This window comes from Bufo bufo, chromosome 4, assembly GCF_905171765.1.
Source record: "Bufo bufo chromosome 4, aBufBuf1.1, whole genome shotgun sequence".
Classification (NCBI taxonomy): domain Eukaryota; kingdom Metazoa; phylum Chordata; class Amphibia; order Anura; family Bufonidae; genus Bufo; species Bufo bufo.
In genome coordinates, this window is record NC_053392.1 from 558,051,499 (window position 1) to 558,076,078 (window position 24,580).

Here is a 24,580-nt window from a genome sequence, read left to right on the forward strand (position 1 = left end):
ACCATGTGGTTGACAACAGACCAAACCGCAGGCAACTGCATGCGGATCCAGGAGTCGTGACAGGGGATCGGAACTTAAATTAAGGTTATTAATATAAAAAGGTTTAGTCAATAAAGCAGTGAGTGAGCGGCGGGGCCAGAGTACAGTGACCGCACCGGCCCCGCTGCATTTGCATGCCACCGGCCCCTCCTCCCTCCCCCCGGTTTAGCTCTGGTATATTAGGGCATCTGTGGATGCCACTATTATCGGGTGGGGGATCTGTGGGTGACACATATATAGCAGTGCCATCGACAGATCCACCCCCCATAACAGTGCCATCCACAGATCCACCCCCCATAACAGTGCCATCCACAGATCCACCCCCCATAACAGTGCCATCCACAGATCCCCCTCCATAACAGTGCCATCCACAGATGACCCCCCATAACAGTGCCATCCACAGATCCCCCTCCAAAGCACACCTTTTGGTTAAAAAAAATTTTTTTCTTATTTTCCTCCTCAAAAACCTAGGTGCGTCTTATGGGCCGGTGCATCTTATAGGGCGGAAAATACGGTACCTGTTTCTTCCAAATACTGATTGAGAGGTGCTATATACCCGTTTCCGCCAAATACTGATCGAGTTGTGCCATATACCTTCTTCCAAAAAAATACTGATTGAGGGGTGCTATTGCTATATAACTTCTTCCACCAAATGCGGATTGAGGGCTGCGATACTCCTGCTTCCACAAAATCATGATTGAGGGGTGCTATGTATCTGTTTCCAACAAATACTTATTGAGGGGTGCCATATACCTTCTTCCACAAAATGCTGATTGAGAAGTGCTATTGCTATATACCTTTTTCCAACCAAATACTGATTGAGGGCTGCGATACACCTGCTTCCACAAAATACTGATTGAGGGGTGCAATATACCTGTTTCTGCCAAATACTGATTGAGGGGTGCCATATACCTTCTTCCACTAAATACTGAATGAGGGGTGCTATTGCTACAGTCAGGTACATAAATATTGGGACATCGCTACAATTCTAACATTGTTGGCTCTATACACCACCACAATGGATTTGAAATGAAACAAACAAGATGTGCTTTAACTGCAGTCTGTCAGCTTTAATTTGTGGGTATTTACATCCAAATCAGGTGAACGGTGTAGGACAGACCTGGGCAAACTACGGCCCGCGGGCCGTATACGGCCCGGCGGACCTTTTAATCCGGCCCCCGGCATTTTTGTTGCCGCCGCCGCCGCCGGCCCTGTAACAGCACGGAGTCACTGTCCGGAGTGAGGAGGGGGCGGGGCCCGCGGCCGCTCTGCGCTCCGCTCTGCTGCCTGGCCTGCCTGTCTCTTTAACAGAGCAGACCAGTGGCTGCTGGAGCGTGATGCAGCTGCCGCACAGGCAGAAAGAGGAAGGAGGCGGAGCCACAGCCAGCAGCCACAGCCAAAGCCAAGCAACTAACAGAACTTACAGGTATTTGGTGGGGGTGGGGGGGGGCTCATATAGGACAGGGGGACAGTGTGTGCTTTCCTGCCTGCTACTACATCACCCCCCCCCCCCCAGGGATTGTGGGGGTCATTAAGGGTTGGACTTGCTGCTGATGTTGAGTGTGCCAGTGTGTGTGTGTCCGTCCCTGTGTGTGTGTGTCTGTCCCTTTGTGTGTGTGTGTGTGTGTGTGTGTGTCCGTCCCTGTGTGTGTGTCTGTCCCTTTGTGTGTGTGTGTCTATCCCTGTGTGTGTGTGTTTGTCCCTTTGTGTGTGTGTGTGTGTGTCCATCCCTGTGTGTGTGTGTTTGTCCCTTTGTGTGTGTGTCCCCGTCCCTGTGTGTGTCCGTCCGTGTGTGTCTGTCCCTTTGTGTGTGTCCGTCCCTTTGTGTGTGTGTGAGTGTTTCTGTCCCTTTGTGTGTGTCCCCGTCCCTGTGTGTATGTCTCTCCCTGTGTGTATCACCTTGCCCACAGTGTTCCTATGTCTTGACGCAGCTGCTTCAGAACGTTCTGTGCGGGGAAGAAGATGGAAGAGGAGGCAGCGCCAGCATGGAGTCTGTGCGATAGACACAGGGAGGCACACTAAGGACGAAGGTAACACTTCCACATGATCTACACTAGTGTTATCTGTGGTTTTACATAGGACTGCAGGTAACACTACTACATTATTTAGCACTAGTGTTATCTGTGGTTTTACATAGGACTGCAGGTAACACTACCACAAGGTTAGCTCACACAGGGCGCCTGAACACCTAAGGCCGGCCCTGGCTGCGCACCCCAGCGCCAAGGGATGACGTCACTGATGTAATATGCCTCTTATATGTGGAGAGCGGTGATGTCACAGATGTAATATATTACTTATAAGTGATATATTACATCAGTGACATCACCACTCTCCACACATAAGTAATATATTACATCAGTGACATCACTGCTGTCCACATATACCGGTAAGTAATACATTACATCAGTGACATCACCGCTCATCACATATATGTGGAGAGCGGTGATGTCACTGATGTAATATATCGCCTATATGTGGACAGCGGTGATGTCACTGATGTAATATAACATTATATGTGGAGAGCGGTGATGTCACTGATGTAATATAACATTCTATGTGGAGAGTGTTCATGTCACTGATGCAATACAGCGCTCCAGATGGCGACCAAAATGGTCGCCAATGCGCCTTAAAATTTGCAGATGGCGACAAGACTTGTCATAGGCTACAGGCCTGAGGTCTATTTGGTAGTGAAATCCCAGCGCAGGCAGGCATGATGATGTCATCACGCCCGCCTGTGCCAGGACGCGGTGATTTTATGCAGTATTGAGTTTAGCCTTTTGGCCCGGCCCTCCAAAATATTTTCAGTTTCTCATGTGGCCCCATCGAAAAAATAATTGCCCACCCCTGGTGTAGGAATTACACTTGTTAAGGGACCAAAATTAATGGAACAATTGGCTTCTCAGCTGTTCCATGGACAGGTGTGTGTTATTCCCTCATTATCCCAATTACAATGAGCAGATAAAAGGTCCAGAGTTCATTTCAATGTCTTATTTGCATTTGGAATCTGTTGCTCTCAACTCTCAAGATGAGATCCAAAGAGCTATCACTATCAGTGAAGCAAGCCATCATCAGATAGCAAAAATAATAGGCATGGCCAAAACAACTGTTTGGAACATTCTTAAAAAGAAGGGACGCATCGGTGAGCTCAGCAACACCAAAAGACCCGGAAGACCACGGAAAACAACTGTGGTGGTTGACCGAAGAATTCTTTCCCTGGTGAAGAAAACACCCTTCACAAAAGTTGGCCAGATCAAGAACACTCTCCAGGAGGCAGGTGTATGTGAGTCAAAGTCAAAAATCAAGAGAAGACTTCACCAGAGTAAATACAGAGGGTTCACCACAAGATGTAAACCATTGGTGAGCCTCAAAAACAGGAAGGCCAGATTAGAGTTTGCCAAACGACATCTAAAAAAAGCCTTCACAGTTCTGGAACAACATCCTATGGACAGATGAGACCAAGATCAACTTGTACCAGAGTGATGGGAAGAGAAGAGTATGGAGAAGGAAAGGAACTGCTCATGATTAGAGTTGAGCGAACCCGAACTATAAAGTTCGGGTTCGTACCGAACTTTAGGGTTTTTGGCACCCGAACATTTACGTAAAAGTTCGGGTTCGGTGTTTGGCGATTTTTATGGCGCTTTATGAAAGGCTGCAAAGAAGCCAATCAACAAGCGTCATATTACTTGCCCCAAAAGGCCATCACAGTCATGCCTACTATTAGCATGGCTGTGATTGGCCAACTGCAGCATGTGACCCAGCCTCTATTTAAGCTGGAGTCACGTAGTGCCGCCCGTCACTCTGCTCGGATTAGTGTAGGGAGAGGCTGCAGCTGCTGTGAGGGAGAGATCAGGGAGAAATCTTATCAAGAACTGTTTTTTGTACTCAGCGATGTACAGAAAATGTGTTGTGTGTGCAGTGCACAATTTTTTTAAGCCTGCCCTGAGCCAACTACTACTGAAAACAAACTTTTTTTTCTTCAGTTAGTCAATATCAATACATAATCGGCAGCCATTTTATGCAACGATAGCCTGTGCTGGTGCACTATCTGCATGTCTGCAAGTCCAGAAATTCAGCTTTTTGCTTACTGGGGTTAAAAAAATACATCTGTTAAATATAGTACACATCTGGGAATACACGTGCATAAGTGATTGTCACATTTAGGACAGAAATACAGCTTTTTGGTTACCGGGGTGAAAAAAACCCTCTAATATACTGCACATCTGGGATAAGACATGCATAAGTGACTGTCACATTTAGGCCACAAATACCGCTGTCATATAGAGTTAAAAAAAAAATTATTGAGTGCAATACCCTACATCAGGGTTTTTATTGGCGGTTAATTATTTTTAACAGACTTAACCACTTTTTACTTTGCTTTGTAAACGCTAACTATGAAGCAAACATCTAATAAGGGACGCGGTCATGGTCGTGGTGATGGTGTTGGTGGAGCCTCTGGTGCAGGGAGAGGACGTGGCCGTTCTGCCACAGCTACACGTCCTACTGAACCTACTACCTCAGGTCCCAGTAGCCGCCAGAATCTACAGCGATATTTGGTCAGGCCTAATGCCGTTCTAAGGATGGTAAGGCCTGAGCAAGTACAGGCGCTAGTCAATTGGGTGGCCGACAGTGGATCCAGCACGTTCACATTATCTCCCACCCAGTCTTCTGCAGAAAGCGCACAGGTGGCGCCTGAAACCCATGCCCATCACTCTGTCACATCACCCCCATGCATATCGGGGAACCTGTCTGAGCCTCAAGTCATGCAGCAGTCTCTTATGCTGTTTTAATAAGAAGTAGTTGTAGAGCAGCACAAAATGGACCTTCTGACCTGTCCGGAATGCATCAGCCGTGATGGAACCGCCACTCCACCGCCGTCCCATGTATAATGGTGTGTGTGCACTCTTGGTCCCCAATAAAAGTCACACTGGATATGCTGCTGTGAAACCTTCTCTTATCTACCATTATACATGGGACGGCGGTGGATTGGCGGTTTCATCACGGCTGATGCTTTCCGGACAGGTCAGAAAGTCAATTTTGTGCTGCTCTACAACTTCTTCTTATTACTGCTTTGGATCCGAGGAGCGTGCAATGGGGACACGGTCATTGTACACCGATGGAAGTACCCCCTGGACCGGGTAAGAGCTCTGAGAGGACCAGCATGAGTGCATACCTATATACTGAAGAGGACATTAACAGGTTAATTAATGAGGATGCCAGTGATGTGACATTCCTCAGTACACCATCTATTGACCTGCTGAAAAGGAAATTTGAAAATGAGTCTAAGAGACTTACTACCATTGAACTGCATCTCAGTACGCTGAGGGAATACTATAAAGCACAACGTGTACCTAGAGGTTTAAGATCACACCTCCGTCCCAACCTCTTTCCCAACAATGAGGAATTTTGTAAAAAGTTTGAATCTGTCAATAACAAGTATTCTTTTGAGTTGATGCTACTTAATATAGAGTATCTGCAAAAAGAAGCCGAGAGCATTAAAAAAATCCTTGTGCCCTTGGAAGCGCAGATTCAGGGTATAATGTCTGCGGATGATTTTGTTTTTCACAAGGAGAAACTTACTCAACATGTACAGCGACATAAAGTTGAGGTTGAAAAAACCAAAAGGGACAAGTGGCACCGTGATCTGGAGGACTACCAGTATGGACGGATATATAATTGGCAAAACCAACAAACCCGCACTAGACCCCACCAGAGAAGGGGCAGAGGGAGGAGATTTGACCAGGGCCATTTTGGATTCACAACAGGCGAATCAGAATCCACTGACAAATCTACTAAACCGGCTTTTTTAGGGAGAGCAGGACATGTAGGAGGAGGAAACTCCGGCGTGGTGGCGGAAAGCACCACAGAGTCCAGAAAAGACCAGCCTCCACCGATGTATCCGGGATACAACCAGGGAGCACGAGAGAGAGTGACGAGACGCATGCACAAGAAATAAATAATCTGGTGGTAATCCATAGAATTGAATGATGATCAGATCAATGTTCTAGCAAATGGACTTTTATTTTGTCTTGTGGCAGACACTGATTGGTTTGAAATGGAACTTGATTTACAGCGTTTTTTTCAGACATCTTATATTGAAAGCTTTTTTTGATAGTAAGGTCCACAATACGGTTATACCTAGCAAGGAAACTGCTTAATTTTCCTTGGCCAAATTTGAGCTAAGTAACAAGAGTAGTTTCATGCCTCCACATAATAACCATATTGTGGAATCCTATATCCAGATTGTTACCAAACATATTAGAAATTTGCAGGAATGCAGTCGGCAGAGACATCATAGTCCTAATTTGTCACATAAAGAGAGACAGGCCCTTAAGGCATTGACTTCTAACAGAGACATCACTATCAAACCAGCCGACAAGGGGGGAGCTGTGGTGATCATGGACACTGATGGTTATGTGCGGGAGATACATAAACCTCTCCATCACTCAGTTGTCTATGTAAAACTACAACATGATCCCAAATGGGAGATCGCCGGAGAGGTGACTAACATTGTTGATACAGCATTTGCACGGGGGATCATTGATTTAGATCTATGTCAGTTCCTCAAGATACCTTTTCCCATCACTCCTCTGATCTATGTTCTCCCTAAAATACATAAACGGTTGGTAGATCCCCCAGGCAGACCTATAGTGTTGGGCAGGGGATCTATCTTCAGTAATATTGCCATATTTCTGGACAGACTACTCCGTGTCCATGCGACCTCAGTGCCCTCCTATGTCAGGGATACGGGACATTTAACCAAATTAAGTGGGATTATTTTACCCACCCATTTTTACCTGGTTAGTTTTGATGTGGCGTCTCTGTATACGTCTATCATGCATGACTATGGACTAAATGTTGTCGATGTGGACCTGGCCGGCACAGGACTCACTTGTGATGCGCACCGCTTTGTCCTCTATCTCCTAGAGTTGGTCCTCAAGAGGAATTATTTTCTCTTTGGCAACACCTTTTACCAACAGTCACGCGGTGTGGCCATGGGGTCCAACGTGGCACCAACTTATGCCAACATATTTATGGCGGAGGTCAAGGACAAACTGGTATATGCGTCTGAATATCACCGGTGGGTCCTGTGCTGGTGGCGCTACATCGATGACATTTTTAAGATTTGGAGTGGTTCAATGGACGCCTTGAATGAATTTCATTAACATTTTAACCATGGGATTTCCGGACTGCAATTCACTGTGACTTCCTCTCAGGAGGAGTTAGTTTCTTGACGTCCGGGTATACCTAGAGGGAGGCCAATTAAAAACGGATTTGTATAAGAAGCCTACAGATAGGAATAATCTTTTAAGATATGATAGTAACCACCCTCGCCGCATGTTTGACTCCTTACCTTGAAGCCAGATGCTGCGTGTGAAACGAGTGGTGTCAGATGATGATGTATTCACGAGCCGTATTGATGAGATGTGCAATAAATTTGCCAAAAGAAAATATCCGTGCAGGCTGCTACACAGATAGAGGGCCCGGATCTCCTTGGCTGACAGGGTGTCCACCTTTCAGGCGTCCTCTAGGAACAGGAATATGGGACGAATCCCGTTTGTATCCACCTATGGCCACCACAGTACAGACATTGCACAAATCCTGAGAAAGGATTGGCATATTTAACACAGTGGTCTCCCTTCAGTAAGTGAATTTGACAAACCGCCATTGATGGCATACAAACGTGGTGTTAACTTACATGACAAGTTGATTAAGACCGACATATGTGAGGTTAATAGAGGAGGTCAGACATATTTAAAACCTAGAAAGACAGGCAATTTCCCATGTTTGGGTTGTTGCAATTGTGGAAACATGTTGAAAGGTAATACCTTTGTTCACCCATATAGTGGCAAGAAATTCAACATTAGAGAGTACTACACATGTCGATCCAAGTATGTCATCTACATGATTGTCTGTCCCTGTAGTTTAATCTATGTGGGAGAGACGACCATGGAGGTCAGGGAGCGTATTAAACACAAAAGTACTATAAGGAAAAAGATGCTGGATAAGCCAGTCGCCAAACATTTCACTGATTGTGGACAGTGTCAGCCAACTGAGATTCCGGGTCATCGACTCGGTGCAGATTCCCAAGAGAGGAGGAGACAGGGAACTTATGCTAAAGAAAAAAGAGTTGAAATGGATTTTCACTTTACAAGCTTTACAACCCCAGGGATTGAATATCGAGTTTAATGCAAACAATGTAGATAGGTAGAATACTCTTACAGGATGATGTCCGATTAGGTATATCATGTTTTTACTGGGTATTTTAAGGTGTGTATATATTTGTTACACACCCCTTTATTCATTTAAATTTTTTAAGCATCTCACTTACATGATCACTTGCCCCATAATGTACATGGTTACTAATTGTTTTATATAGATATCCCTTTTGTATCTGAGTCTTGGTAATACTTGTGGATAAGGATATTGTCATTGTCTCCTATATGGTTTCAGTGACCGATTTTATTGGCACTCTGCCTAATATTCTATTCTATGTTCAAACCACACAATGAGACTTATGGGATATATGATTGCTCTTTTTTGTGCATTAGATATAACATACAGCGGTGGTTTACATAGCAGATCTATTGTTATTCTTCGTATGTTTACAGTGCTCTAGGACCTTTTGCGGGTCATGTGATGGTCACGTGATTGATGACCACGTGATTGGTCACGCTTGGCATGTGACCGATAATAGCGGTGTCTATTGGTTCACATTCAGCGCTTCTGTAGAGATGGGTGCGGCTTTCTTGCTGGCTGTGGTGACGGCGCCCCGCCCATACATCGACGCGATGACATCACGGACATGCGCAATGGACCTATGGAGACGCCGACATGTATTGCCAATACGACGATGCAGGTGGAGTTTCTCTAATGAATACCAGGTACATATGATTGTGGTGCAAAATTTATATTGGTAGCAGTGATCATTTTAATTAAAACACAGGTGATACTAAAGAGTTGCTTGTGCTTATTGGTCTTATTTTGTCACATGGGGGGCTAATTAAGATATTTATATGTTTGAATAATTTTATACCAGTATACTTGAGAAAGGCTACTGCGTAGCCAAAACGTTGTATTGCTATGTGTGTGCACTCTTGGTCCCCAATAAAAGTCACACTGGTTATGCTGTTTGAAGACTCTGCTGGCAGGGTTTCCCAAGGGCATCCACCTAGCCCTTCCCCAGGGGTGGAAGACATAGAATGCACTGATGCACAACCACTTATGTTTCCTGATGAGGATATGGGAATGCCACCTCAGCACGTCTCTGGTGCCAACTGCTGCGTCTTTCTGCAGTGTGCAGACCGAAAAGGAGGTCAGGGAAGAAGACTGGGTGGAAGACATTGCAGGGGACGATGAGGTCCTAGACCCCACATGGAATGAAGGTCGTGCCACTGACTTTCAGAGTTTCGGAGGAAGAGGCAGTGGTGAGACCGAGCCAACAGCGTAGCAAAAGCAGAGCAGCCGTCGCCAAAACAGTTCGCCTGCTACTGGCTACCGTCACCAGGGACCGAGCACACCAAAGGCAGCTTCAAGGAGTTCCCTGGCATGGCACTTCTTCACACAATGTGCTGACGACAAGACCCGAGTGGTTTGCACGCTGTGCCATCAGAGCCTGAAGCAAGGCATTAACATTCTGAACCTTAGCACAACCTGCATGACCAGGCATCTACATGCGAGACACGGGCTGCAGTGGAGTAAGCACCTTCAAAACCAAGAAAGGGCTCAGGCCCCTCCTGCTCCCCCTTCTGCTGCTGCCTCTGCCTCTTCCTCCGCCTCTGGAGGAACGTTGGCACCTGCCGCCCAGCAAACAGAGGATGTGCCACCAACAACACCACCTCCGTCACCAAGCATCTCCACCATGTCACACGGAAGCGTTCAGCTCTCCATCTCACAAACCTTTGAGAGAAAGCGTAAATTCTTACCTAGCCACCCTCGATCCCTGGCCCTGAATGCCAGCATTTCTAAACTGCTGACCTTTGAAATGCTGTCAGGCTGGTGGAGACGGACAGCTTCAAACAGCTCATGTCGCTTGCTGTCCCACAGTACGTCGTTCCCAGCCGCCACTACTTCTCCAGGAGAGCCGTGCCCTCCCTGCACAACCAAGTATCGGATAAAATCAAGATACGTGGACCAGTAAGCACGGCCAGGGACGCTATATCTCTCTAACTGCACACTGGGTTAATGTAGTGGCTGCTAGGCCCCAGGCGGAGAGCTGTTTGGCGCACGTCCTTCCGCCGCCAAGGATCGCAGGGCATTATTCTTTGCCTCCTGTTGCCTCCTCTTCCTACTCGACTTCCTCCTCCTCTTCTACCACCTCCTCATCCGGTCAGCGACAGACCTTCACCACCAACTTCAGCACAGCCAGGGGTAAACGTCAGCAGGCCGTTCTGAAACTGATGTGTTTGGGGGACAGGCCCCACACCGCGCAGGAGTTGTGGCGGGGTATAGAACAGACCGATGAGTGGTTGCTGCCAGTGAGCCTCAAGCCCGGCCTGATGGTGTGCGATAATGGGCAAAATCTCTTTGCAGCTCTGGGACTAGCCGGTTTGACGCACATCCCTTGCCTGGCACATGTGCTGAATTTGGTGGTGCAGAAATTCATTCACAACTACCCCGACATGTCTGAGCTGCTGCATAAAGTGCGGGCCGTCTGTGCGCGCTTCCGGCGTTCTCATCCTGCCGCCGCTCGGCTGTCTGCTCTACAGCCTAACTTCGGCCTTCCCACTCATACCGCCTCATATGCGACTTGCCCACCAGGTGGAACTCCACCTTGCACATGCTGGAGAGACTGTGCGAGCAGCAGCAGGCCATAGTGGAGTTTCAGCTGCAGCACGCACGGGTGAGTCGCGCTGCGGAACAGCACCACTTCACCACCAATGACTGGGCCTCCATGCAAAACCTGTGTGAGCTGTTTCAAGTACTCCACCAACATGACCAGTGGCGATGACGCCGTTATCAGCGTTACAATACCACTTCTATGTCTCCTTGAGAAAACACTTAGGTCGATGATGGAAGAGGATGTGGCCCAGGACGAGGGGGAGGAAGAACACTTTCAGGCCAGTCTTTTAGAAGTGGCTCAGAAAGAGGATTTTTGCAACAGCAGAGGCCAGGTACAAATTTGGCCAGCCAGGGCCCACTACTGGAGGACGAGGAGGAGGAGGATGAGGAGGATGGGGATGAAGCATGTTCACAGCGGGGTGGCATCCAATGCAGCTCAGGCTTATCACTGGTGCGTGGCTGGGGGATACGGAGGACGCAGACGATACGCCTCCCACAGAGGACAGCTTGTCCTTACCTCTGGGCAGCCTGGCACACATAAGCGACTACATGCTGCAGTGCCTGCGCAATGACTGCAGAGTTGCCCACATTATAACGTGTGCTGACTACTGGGTGGTCACTCTGCTGGATCCCCGTTACAAAGACAACGTGCCGTCCTTAACTCCCTCACTGGAATGTGATTGGAAGATACGCGACTACAGGCGCACGCTGGTAGACGCGCTCCTGAGAGCATTCCCGACTGATGCAGGGGGACAAGTGGAAGCACAAGGCGAAGGCAGGGGAGGAGGAAGAGGTCGCCAACGTAGCTGTGTCAGCGCCAGCACCTCAGAAGGCAGGGTTAGCATGGCCGACATGTGGAAAAGCTTTGTCACCTCGCCACAACAACCGGCCCCAACTGCTGATATGGAACGTGTTAGCAGGAGGCAGCATTTGAACAACATGGTGGAACAGTAACAGTGCACACGCCTACACGTACTGACTGATAGTTCTGCCCCATTCAAATTCTGGGTCTCCAAATTGTCCACATGGCCAGAGCTTGCCCTGTATGCCTTGGAGGTGCTGGCCTGCCCTGCAGCCAGTGTACTCTCTAAACGTGTATTTAGCACGGCAGGAGGCGTCATTACAGACAGACGCAGCCGCCTGTCCACAGCCAACGTGGACAAGCTCAAGTTCATTAGAATAAACCAGGCTTGCATCCCACAAGACTTGTCTGTACCTTGTGCAGAATAGACATTTATACCACCATCAAACATACATTCTTGTACTCAAGTCAAGTGCAATGATTCTTTGTTTTATTTTTAATTTTTTTATTTGTCCCAATATTTTGGGGGCTATCTACCCCAATAAAAAATAAAAATAAAAACATTGTTGGCTACCTGTTCCTCCTCCATTGCTGCCTCCACCTACAACACCACATTAACCGCCTCCTCAATCTCAGACTCCATATCCACCTCCTTCTCTGAGTTGCAGGTTAATAATTTGTAATTTTTAGTTATTTTATTTCATTTTAAGTTATTTCCCTATCCACATTTGTTTGCAGAGTAGTTGCCATGCTCTCAAGCACATTTTACTGCCTTTTACATCCCTCTAGCCTTTTCAAGGACTATTTTAGAGCCATTTTAATTAAAAAAAGTGCCAATTTTAGTGCCCTAAATTGAAAAAATTCTTATTTTCAATTGTCGGGTGACATTTTACCATTTTTGGGGTATACAAACCCCTGCTATGCCTGGGTGACAGGGGCCTAAATCTCTCAATATCCTCTGTTCTATTGCTGGGTGACATGAACCCCCTTTAGCTGTGAATGAACCCCTGCTGTGCCTGGGTGACAGTGGCCTAAATCTCTCAAAATCCTCTGTTCTATTGCTGGGTGACATGAACCACCTTTTGCCGTGAATGAACCCCTGCTGTGCCTGGGTGACAGGGGCCTAAATCTCTCAAAATCCTCTGTTCTATTGCTGGGTGACATGAACCCCCTTTTGCCGTGAATGAACCCCTGCTTTGCATTGCTGACAGGAAACTAAATTTAGTGAAAACATCTGTTACTGATCGGAAGATGCACAACTACAAGCGCACGCTGATGATGGCACTCCCACCTGACAGCGGGGGCACAGTGGAAGCACAAGGCGAAGGCAGAGGAGGAGGAGGAGGAAGAGGTTGCCAACGCAGCTGGGGCACCGCCAGCACCTGAGAAGGCAGTGTTAGCATGGCCCAAATGTGGAAAAACGTTGTCAGCCTTGGAGGTGCTGACCTGCCCTGCAGCCAGTGTATAGTGTGAACGTGTGTTTAGCACGACAGAGAGCATTATCACAGGCCGCAGCCAATGTGGACAAGCATACCTTATTAAAATGAACCAGGCATGGATCCCACAGGACTTGTCTGTACCTTGTACAGAATAGACATTTATACTAGCCTCTACCATCCATTCTTGCACTTATTCTTTGTTTTATTTTGTTATATGTCCCAATATTTTGCGGGATACCCCAATTTAAAAATAAAAAAATAACACAAATCAGTGTTGGCTACCTATTTCTCCTTCACCGCCGCTTCCACCTACACCGCCACGTCAACCTCCTACTCCTAGATCCAGATTTTTATTTTTAATTTCTGTATTTTATGTTATTTTAAGTCATTTCCCTATCCACATTTGTTTGCAGAACAGTTGCCATGCTCTTAAGCCCATTTTAAAGCCTTTTGCAGCCCTCTAGCCTTTTCCAGGACTATTTTGGAGCCATTTTAGTGCCCAAAAGTTCGGGTCCCCATTGACTTCAATGGGGTTTGGGTTCGGGGTCAAGTTCGGGTCCCGAACCCGAACTATTTTTTCAAGTTTGGCCGGACTCGTCGAACCCGAACATCCAGGTGTCCGCTGAACTCTACTCATGATCCTAAGCATACCACCTCATCAGTGAAGCATGGTGGTGGTAGTGTCATGGTGTGGGCATGTATGGCTGCCAATGGAACTGGTTCTCTTGTATTTATTGATGATGTGACTGCTGACAAAAGCAGCAGGATGAATTCTTAAGTGTTTCGGGTAATATTATCTGCTCATATTCAGCCAAATGCTTCAGAACTCATTGGACGGCGCTTCACATTGCAGATAGACAATGACCCAAAGCATACTGCAAAAGCAACCAAAGAGTTTTTTAAGGGAAAGAAGTGGAATGTTATGCAATGGCCAAGTCAATCACCTGACCTGAATCCGATTGAGCATGCATTTCACTTGCAGAAGACAAAACTGAAGGGAAAATGCCTCAAGAACAAGCAGGAACTGAAGACAGTTGCAGTAGAGGCCTGGCAGAGCATCACCAGGAATGAAACCCAGCATCTGGTGATGTCTATGCGTTCCAGACTTCAGGCTGTAATTGACTGCAAAGGATTTGCAACCAAGTATTAAAAAGTGAAAGTTTGATTTATAATTATTATTCTGTCCCATTACTTTTGGTCCCTTAACAAGTGGGAGGCACATATGCAAACTGTTGTAATTCCTACACCGTTCACCTGATTTGGATGTAAATACTCTCAAATTAAAGCTGACAGTCTGCAGTTAAAGCACATCTTGTTAGTTTCATTTCAAATCCATTGTGGTGGCGTATAGAGCCAAAAATGTTAGAATTGTGGCGATGTCCTAATATTTATGGATCTGACTGTATATACACCTTCAACCAAATACTGATCGAGATCTGCAATACACCTGCTTTCACAAAATACTGATTGAGGGGTGCCATATACCTGTTTCCGCAAAATACTGATTCAGGGGTGCTATATAGAGATGGCCCGAATAGTTCGCCGGCGAATAGTTCCCGGCGAACATAGCTTGTTCGCGTTCACCGCGGCGGGCGAACATATGCGATGTTCGGTCCGCCCCTATACATCATCATTGAGTAAACTTTGACCCTGTAACTCACAGTCAGCAGACACATTCCAGCCAATCAGCAGCAGACCCTCCCTCCCAGACCCTCCCACCTCCCGGACAGCATCCATTTTAGATTCATTCAGAATCTGCATTCTCAGTGAGAGCAGGGAGAGTGCTGCTGCTGCTGATTCAATAGGGAAAGCGTTAGCTAGGGCAGTGTTCTGTGTCCACAGACTCATCTGCTGTAAGGACAGCGTCCTGACAGCACCCCAAAAAGCCCTTTTCAGGGCTGGTACATCAGTCTGCTTTTGTGTGAGAGGCTGCAGGCTCAGTCACAGACAGTACTGTGTGCACACCATTCATACAGGGTGTGACAGAAAATACCTTGCAGATAAAAAAAATTATATTTAATTTTTTTCTGTGATCTAATCCCATTTGCAAGCCCGTGTGTGTCAGACCCACACAGACTGTATTGTGGCCACTGGCTATTGGCTAGACCTCCACTTATACCGTTACAGGGTGTCACTCACTGACAAATACCTCGCAGATAAAAAAAAATTCTATTTTATATTTTTCTGTGATCTAAACCCATTTGCAAGCCCGTGTGTGTCAGGCCCACACAGACTGTATTGTGGACGCTGGCTAGTGGCTAGGCCTCCACTTATACCGTTACAGGGTGTCATTTACTCACAAATACCTCGCAGATAAAAAAAAATTATATTTAATTTTTTTCTGTGATCTAATCCCATTTGCAAGCCCGTGTGTGTCAGGCCCACACAGACTGTATTGTGTCCGCTGGCTAGTGGCTAGACCTCCACTTATACTGTTACAGGGTGTCATTCACTCACAAATACCTCGCAGATAAATAAAAATTCTATTTAATATTTTTCTGTGATATAATCACAGTTGCAAGCCAGTGTGTGTCAGGCCCACACAGACTGTACTGTGCCCACTGCCCACCAATTATATAGGGTGGCACAGTACCTTGCACGCATAGTAACACTTATCTAATAAAAAATGACAGGCAGAGGCAGGCCACGCCGAAGGGGCCGTCGTGTTCGTGGTGCTGTGATTTCAACTGGCCCTGGAATAATGCCCAGTGTTCAGAGGCCACGTACCCTGAACCCAAAAAATTCGGAGAAAATTGTTGACTGGCTTACACAGGACACCCAATCTTCAACAGCTTCCGCTAAGAACCTTGACGCACCATCCTCCTCCAGCTCAGCTTTGGTCACCTGCTCTCAAGTTACCACTCTCCCGCCCGCCGCCACCACCACCACTACCACCACAGCCACCACAGCCGCTTCACTTGATCCCTCAGAGGAGTTATTTACACATCATTTGGATGAAATTAGTGATGCGCAACCATTATTGCCAGAGGATGGAGATAACAGGGAAATGTCTCAGTCAGGCAGCATTACACACATGGACGTACAGTGTGATGATGATGATGATGTTGTACCCGCTGCTGCTTCCTTTGCTGAGGTGTCAGATACAAGTAAAGTGGTTGATGATGACGATGTGTCCGTGGATGCCACGTGTGTGCCTGCTCGAAGAGAAGAAGAAGAGGGGGAAAGTTCAGAAGGGAAGACAGAGAGAAGGAGGAGACGAGTTGGAAGCAAGGGGAGGTCGTCGCAAGGAGCTAGTGGCACAGTCAGACAGCATGTATCGGCACCCGGGGTCAGCCAGACAGCACGCCAATCAACACATGCTGCTGCCACCACCAGAATGCCGTCATTGCAAAGCTCAGCAGTGTGGCATTTTTTTTGTGTGTCTGCCTCTGACAACAGCGATGCCATTTGCAACCTGTGCCAAAAGAAACTGAGTCGTGGGAAATCCAACACCCACCTAGGTACAACTGCTTTGCGAAGGCACATGATCGCACATCACAAACGCCTATGGGATCAACACATGATGACGAGTAGAAGCAGCACACAACCTCAAAGCCACCATCCTCCTCCTGGTCCAGCATCTTCAGCCACGTCAACCACTGCTGTCCTCCTTGCCCCCTCTTAACCACCCGCCACTCCGCCTCTCACCTTCACCAGTTCCATCTCATCTGCCCACAGTCAGGTGTCTGTAAAGGAAATGTTTGAGCGTAGGAAGCCAATGTCCCAGAGTCACCCCCTTGCCCGGCGTCTGACAGCTGGCTTGACGGAACTCTTAGTCCGCCAGCTTTTGCCATACCAGCTGGTGGAGTCTGAGGCCTTCAAAAAATTTGTCGCTATTGGGACACCACAGTGGAAGGTACCCGGACTAAACTTTTTTTCAAAAAAGGCAATCCCAAACCTCTACTCAGTGATTGAAAAGGAAGTCATGGCATCTCTGGCATACAGTGTTGGGGCAAGGGTCCATCTGACCACTGATACTTGGTCTTCACTGCGCATTGGGTCAACCTGCTGACGGCTGACAAGCATGGAATGCGTGGCTCTGAAGCGGAGTTGGTGACACCGCCACGACTTGCAGGCAGGCCTACTGCCACCTCCTCTACTCCTCCTACTCCATCCTCTTCCATAACCTCCTTGGTTGAGTCCTCTTCTGCTGCGGCATCTGGCTGCACATCATCTGAATCCCCCCAGCTCCCCAGGGGCTATTCCACATCCCGGATACGACAGTGTCACGCTGTCTTGGGGTTGACTTGCCTGAAAGCAGAGAGCCACACCGGACCAGCACTCCTGTCCGCCCTGAACGTACAGGTGGATCAGTGGCTGAGCCCGCACCAACTGGAGATCGGCAAAGTGGTGTGTGACAATGGAAGCAATTTGTTGGCGGCATTGAATTTGGGCAAGTTGTCACATGTGCCGTGCATGGCACATGTGTTGAATCTCATCGTACAACGCTTTGTGTCTAAGTACCCAGGCTTACAGGATGTCATCAAGCAGGCCAGGAAGGTGTGTGGCCATTTCAGGCGTTCCTACACGGCCATGGCGCACTTTTCAGACATTCAGCGCCGAAACAACATGCCAGTGAGGCGCTTGATTTGCGACAGCCCGACACGTTGGAATTCAACACTCCTAATGTTCGACCGCCTGCTCCAACAAGAAAAAGCCGTCAACGAGTATTTGTATGACCGGGGTGCTAGGACAGCCTCTGCGGAGCTGGGAATTTTTTTGCCACATTACTGGACGCTCATGCGCAATGCCTGTAGGCTCATGCGTCCTTTTGAGGAGGTGACAAACCTAGTCAGTCGCACCGAAGGCACCATCAGCGACCTCATCCCATTTGTTTTCTTCCTGGAGCGTGCCCTGTGAAGAGTGCTGGATCAGGCTGTAGATGAGCGTGAAGAGGAAGAGTTGTGGTCACCATCACCACCAGAAACAGCATTGTCATCATCGCTTGCTGGACCTGCGGCAACGCTGGAAGAGGAGTGTGAGGAAGAGGAGTCAGAGGAGGAATGTGGCTTTGAGGAGGAGGAAGACCAACCACAGCAGGCATCCCAGGGTGCTCGTTGTTGTCACCTATCTGGGACCCGTGGTGTTGTACGTGGCTGGGGTGAAGAACAGATCGTCAATGACATCAGTGAGGATGAGGAACGGGAAATGAGTAGCTCGGCATCCAACCTTGTGCAAATGGGGTCTTTCATGCTGTCATGTCTGTTGAGGGACCCTCGTATAAAAAGGATGAAGGAGAAAGACCTGTACTGGGTGGCCACGCTACTAGACCCCCGGTATAAGCAGAAAGTGGCCGAAATGTTACCAACTTACCGAAAGTCAGAAAGGATGCAGCAGTTCAAAACAAAACAAAAAAATATGCTTTACACAGCTTATAAGGGGGATGTCACAGCACAACGGGAATCTAACAGGGGAAGAGGTGAAAGTAATACTCCTCCTACCACGATCACGGTGGCAAGGACAGGACGCTTTACAGATGTGTTGTTGATGGAGGACATGCAGAGCTTTTTCAGTCCTACACATTGCCACAGCCCTTCAGGATCCAGCCTTAGAGAACGACTCGACCAACAGGTAGCAGACTACCTCGCCTTAACTGCAGATATCGACACTCTGAGGAGCGATGAACCCCTTGACTACTGGGTGTGCAGGCTTGACCTGTGGCCTGAGCTATCCCAGTTTGCGATAGAACTTCTGGCCTGCCCCGCTTCAAGTGTCCTGTCAGAAAGGACCTTCAGTGCAGCAGGAGGCATTGTCACTGACAAAAGAAGTCGCCTCGGTCAAAAAAGTGTTGATTACCTCACCTTCATTAAGATGAATGAGGCATGGATCCCGAAGGGACTGACAGTGGGGGATACGTTTGACTAACAAAGGGCCTGATGACATGCCTTGGCCTCAAAATGGTCCCCACGCTGCTGTATTTAATGTCTGCATACCGGATGACTTTCGTGAATTCTCCGCCACCAACTAGGGTTCAAGCCGCAATGTTTTAGTCACCTTTCTGCCTTGAAAACATAAATTTTTCCGGCCGCTGCTACAACAGCGGCTGCAACAATAACATTATTTTTCAGGCATGTGTACATGCCTAATTTTTCTGGCCTCTGGTGCTGCACTGTGGCTGCAAAAACAAAAAAAAAAAAAAGGCACATACAAGTGTCAATTCCCCTTCGTGATCGTTACCTTGTTGTGGTGAAGGGCCTTGCATATCACAATGAAGCGATCATCACCTCTATGAGTGTGTTGCCACACCCCAGATGATAAGGCCGTTGCTTCATTATGATCAGACCAAAAGCGATCGGCTGGATAATTTTTCATAGAAAAAAACATAAAAAAATTTATATATTTTTTTAAGTTGTATGGGTGGGTTTTTAATACATAAAATAAAAAAATCATAATAAAGTCTCTTAATAGTTTATTAGAAATAATGCAGACAATTTAAAAAATCCCCATCAATTCCAATACAAAGTAAGTACAAAGCTCAGAACTAAATTATTCCAGGATGTCGTAATGGTTTGTTAATTCGACAATGGTTAATCAATTCGACACACATCCCCGGATAGGGGGCGTAACAGGGATTAAACTGATAGGAATAGTACTAGTTAAGACACCACTCATATAGGGTGTCACAGTACATTGTTCCGTGCACGCGCCGTGCCCCAACTTGGGACTGAGTAAGAGGACCGACCAAGCTGCTTTTTCCATCTCCCGGTTCCTAAAATCAATTCATTTTGGTGTATCAGAGTTTGGTCTGTCACCGTGAAGGCAGTCGAAGGTACCCGGCCTAATTTTTTTTTCACAAAAGGCAATCCCACCCTGATATGGGACGTAACAGGGATTAAACTGATGAGAATAGTACTACAGAAAATACCACTCATATCGGGTGGGGCAGTAAATTGCACGGAGCAGACGCAGTGACCGTGGCGTGGATTCAAACAAAGGGGAGGGAGCCAGCATTTCTTTTTAACCATCTCCCCGTTCGAAAAATCTATTTAATAATTTGACCCCAGATTGGGGACGTAACAGGGATTAAACTGATGAGAATAGTACTACAGAAAATACCACTCATATCCGGTCGGGCAGTAAATTGCACGGTGCAGACGCAGTGACCGTGGCGTGGATTCAAACAAAGGGGAGGGAGCCAGCATTTTTTTAACCATCTCCCCGTTCGAAAAATCTATTTAATAATTTGACCCCAGATTGGGGACGTAACAGAGATTAAACTGATGAGAATAGTACTACAGAAAATACCACTCATATCCGGTGGGGCAGTAAATTGCACGGTGCAAACGCAGTGACCGTGGTGTAGATTCAAACAAAGGGGAGGGAGCCAGCATTTTTTTAACCATCTCCCCGTTCGAAAAATCTATTTAATAATTTGACCCCAGATTGGGGACGTAACAGGGATTAAACTGATGAGAATAGTACTACAGAAAATACCACTCATATCCGGTGGGGCAGTAAATTGCACGGTGCAGATGCAGTGACCGTGGCGTGGATTCAAACAAAGGGGAGGGAGCCAGCATTTTTTTAACCATCTCCCCGTTCGAAAAATCTATTTAATAATTTGACCCCAGATTGGGGACGTAACAGGGATTAAATTGATGAGAATAGTACTACAGAAAATACCACTCATATCCGGTGGGGCAGTAAATTGCACGGTGCAGACGCAGTGACTGTGGCGTGGATTCAAACAACGGGGAGGGAGCCAGCATTTTTTTAACCATCTCCCCGTTCGAAAAATCTATTTAATAATTTGACCCCAGATTGGGGACGTAACAGGGATTAAACTGATGAGAATAGTACTACAGAAAATACCACTCATATCGGGTGGGGCAGTAAATTGCACGGTGCAGACGCAGTGACCGTGGCGTGGATTCAAACAAAGGGGAGGGAGCCAGCATTTTTTTAACCATCTCCCCGTTCGAAAAATCTATTTAATAATTTGACCCCAGATTGGGGACGTAACAGGGATTAAACTGATGAGAATAGTACTACAGTAAATACCACTCATATCCAGTGGGGCAGTAAATTGCACGGCGCAGACGCAGTGACCGTGGCGTGGATTCAAACAAAGGGGAGGGAGCCAGCATTTTTTTAACCATCTCCCCGTTCGAAAAATCTATTTAATAAATTGACCCCAGATTGGGGACGTAACAGGGATTAAACTGATGAGAAGAGAGAACTACAGAAAATACCACTCATATCGGGTGGGGCAGTAAATTGCACGACACAGACGCAGTGACCGTGGATTCAAACAAAGGGGAGGGAGCCAGCGTTTTTTTTTAACCATCTCCCGTTTCGAAAAATCTATTAAATTCACCTTTCGGGGACCCTTGGTGTTGTACGTGGCTGGGTGGAGGAAGAAACCTTCAATGACATCAACAGGACATGGCTAGCTTGGTATCCAACCTTGAACAAAAGGGGAGTTTGCGGTTGGGCAAATAGAATGTTTGCGGTTGTTTGCGGTGCATTAAAAGGGGAGTTTGGTCTGTCAATGTCTGTGAAGCGGGCGTAACCCTTACACTACCTGATCGCTACAACATCATACCTGATCGTATCCACACACTGGATGTTTTAAACCACGTTGTTCAAAAAATATAGGGATTGTTAGGTGATTTATGCCCTTTATGGATTAAAATCCAACTCTGCGTCAACTACATAATTTTCCATGGGAGTTTTGCCATGGATCCCCCTCCGCCATGCCACAGTCCAGGTGTTAGTCCCCTTGAAACAACTTTTCCATCACTACTGTGGCTAGAAAGAGTCCCTGTGGGTTTTAAAATTCGCCTGCTTATTGAAGTCTATGGCGGTTCACCCGTTCGCGAACATTTGCAGAAATTCGCGTTCGGCGTTCGCGAACGGAAAATTTTATGTTCGCGACATCACTAGTGCTATATACCTGTTTCCGCCAAATACTGATTGAGTTGTGCCATATACCTTCTTCCAAAAAATACTGATTGAGGGGTGCTATTGCTATATACCTTTTTACACCAAATACTGATTGAGGGCTGCAATATACCTTCTTCCACAAATACTGCTCTTCTCCACGGACTTAGGCAGAGGGTCATTTAGAAAATGGCAGGCAGAGGAAGAGGCAGACTGTTCCACAGGGATGGTAGGGGTCGGGCAGGTGAATAAGGCCGGAGCCTAAGAGGGAAGTTGGAGAAGGCGCGTGTGCCATAACCAAAGGGTGCACCAGAGTTGGTAGAGTGGCTCACTCAGCCTTCTGCTTCTACACCCTCCTCATTCTCTGTGTTTGCACCTTCTTCACTCTCTGCTGTGTGCACCCCCAAAGACACCACCACCACCACCATAGTCCCTCCACTTGAGTCAGGGAAATTATTTTCCCATCCATTCCCAGACCATACCAATGCGCAGCCATTCTTGGCATCAGATGAGGAAGAGGAGGTAGCAACGTCCGCGACCCAGCGGTCTGACGACAGTACCCAGATTAGCCCAAGGAGGTTGGTCCCTGGTGTTGCTGCCTACTCAGAGTTCTCTAATTTTAGTGGTGGTGAAGGTGACGATGATGACATGTCGATGGACAACACGTCGGTGCCCACAAGAGAGGACTGCAAATGTTTCTGGAGCGAGCCATCCACCATGCACGGTCACATCTTATGCTTCCAGGACACTGGCACATGGCTCCCCAGTGTGGGCTTTTTTTAACGTGTCAGCTGCTAATAATAGTGTTGCCATCTGCAGCCTGTGCTGTCAACGCATAAGTCGCGGTAAGCCTAACACTCACCTAGGGACGGCTGCCTTAAAAAGGCACCTGGCTTCCCATCACCGAGTCCAGTGGGAGCAACGCCATCAGAACCCACAAAGCCATACTCCTGGCGATCCACGTCCTGCCTCTTTTCCTTCTTCTTCTCTCTCCTCCCATTTGTCCTCCACTCCACCTTCCACCGTGCCATAGTCACGTTAAACTGGCAAAAGACAGGCTTCCGTGGTCCAAATGTTCGAGCGTAAAAAATTATGACGCTGGATAATACTCTTTGCAAAGACTGACTGCTGTCTTGTCGGAATTACTAGCCCGCCAACTACTGCCATATAAATTGGTGGACTCAGAGGCCTTTAGCAAATTTGTGGCCATTGGCACACCGCAATGAAGCTCTTCCTCATAGCAGTCCAAATGTTTAAGTCTCACACAACTCATCAACAGGGAGACTCTCTTGACTATGTACTATAGTGCCTGGTAGGGGTTTGTTGGCTCTTCTTAGGAGAAAAGAAGGTAAGTCACTAGGAGGTGTCAGTGAAGACAGAGAGGATGCAGCTGAAATGCTTCTCTTGGGTTGCAAAAAGTAGGAGCAGAATCGCTGGCACCAAAGTATAGTGTTGGACTCAGACCAGACCTCCACATCATCTTGCTGTGAAAGAGGAAGAGTTAGCCATCAAATCCACAATGTCATCCTCTTGTCCTCAACAATAATGTGGCGCCTATTGGAGAACTGTGGCCTACTACTTCTACTATTGTCCAGATGGCTGGTGCTGCTTTTGCTGCTATTACTCACATTCTGACTCTCGGATGATGAGGTCTTTTGCTTTATACTCGCACTGTACCTTTTCAATTTCGAAGAAGACAGTCCCTTCCCACTGTGACGCGGGTGCCGCTGGCCACCAATGAGGAGATAGTACTGAGGAGTAGGGGAGGGGGACCTGTGGCCACTGCCAACAATGAATATAATACTGGGGGGTGCACTGTCTCAACAAGGATTATAATAATGGGGGGATGTACTGCGCCACCAATGAATATACTGTATCACTAAATACAAATGTATGCAGCGGGTGCCGGACGTATTAAATATTCGGCCTCAATGACAGGTCGCGGTGATCCGCCAAACCACGGAAGTTAATATACACGGTTTGGCAGATCATTGCACCCTGTCCTTGATGGCGGGTGCTGCATACATTTGTATTTAGGGATAAATTATATTTATTGTTGGCACAGTGCACCCCCCAGTATTATATTCATTGGTGGCACAGTTGCCCCCCCCAGTATTATATTAATTCAGTATGTTAATTAATTCAGTATGTTCATTATTGGCAGTGGCAGCTACCGATCGGAGCCCCAGCAGTGAAATATCGGGGCTCCGATCAGTTACCATGGCAGCCAAGACGCTACTGAAGCCTTACATGGTTGCCATGGTAAGCTCCCTGCTGCTGTGTGCTGAAAGCACAGGGCAGCAGGGAGAGTGTAAAGTCCTATTCGCCCTAATAGAGCTCTATTAGGGTGAATAGGACAAGGGTTCTTGCCCCATAAGGGGGCTAATAGTTATTAAATAAAAGGTAAAAAAAAAGTTTAAAGGACCCCCAAAATATTAAAAGTTAAAATCATCCCCTTTTCCAATTTTACATATAAAACATATAAACAATAAAAAATATACATATTACTTTTCGCAGCGTCTACAAAAGTCTGAACTATTAAAGGGGTTTTCTTATCTCAGACAATGGCGGCATATCGCTAGGATATGCCCCCATTGTCTTATAGGTGCGGGTCCCACCGCTGGGACCCGCACCTATA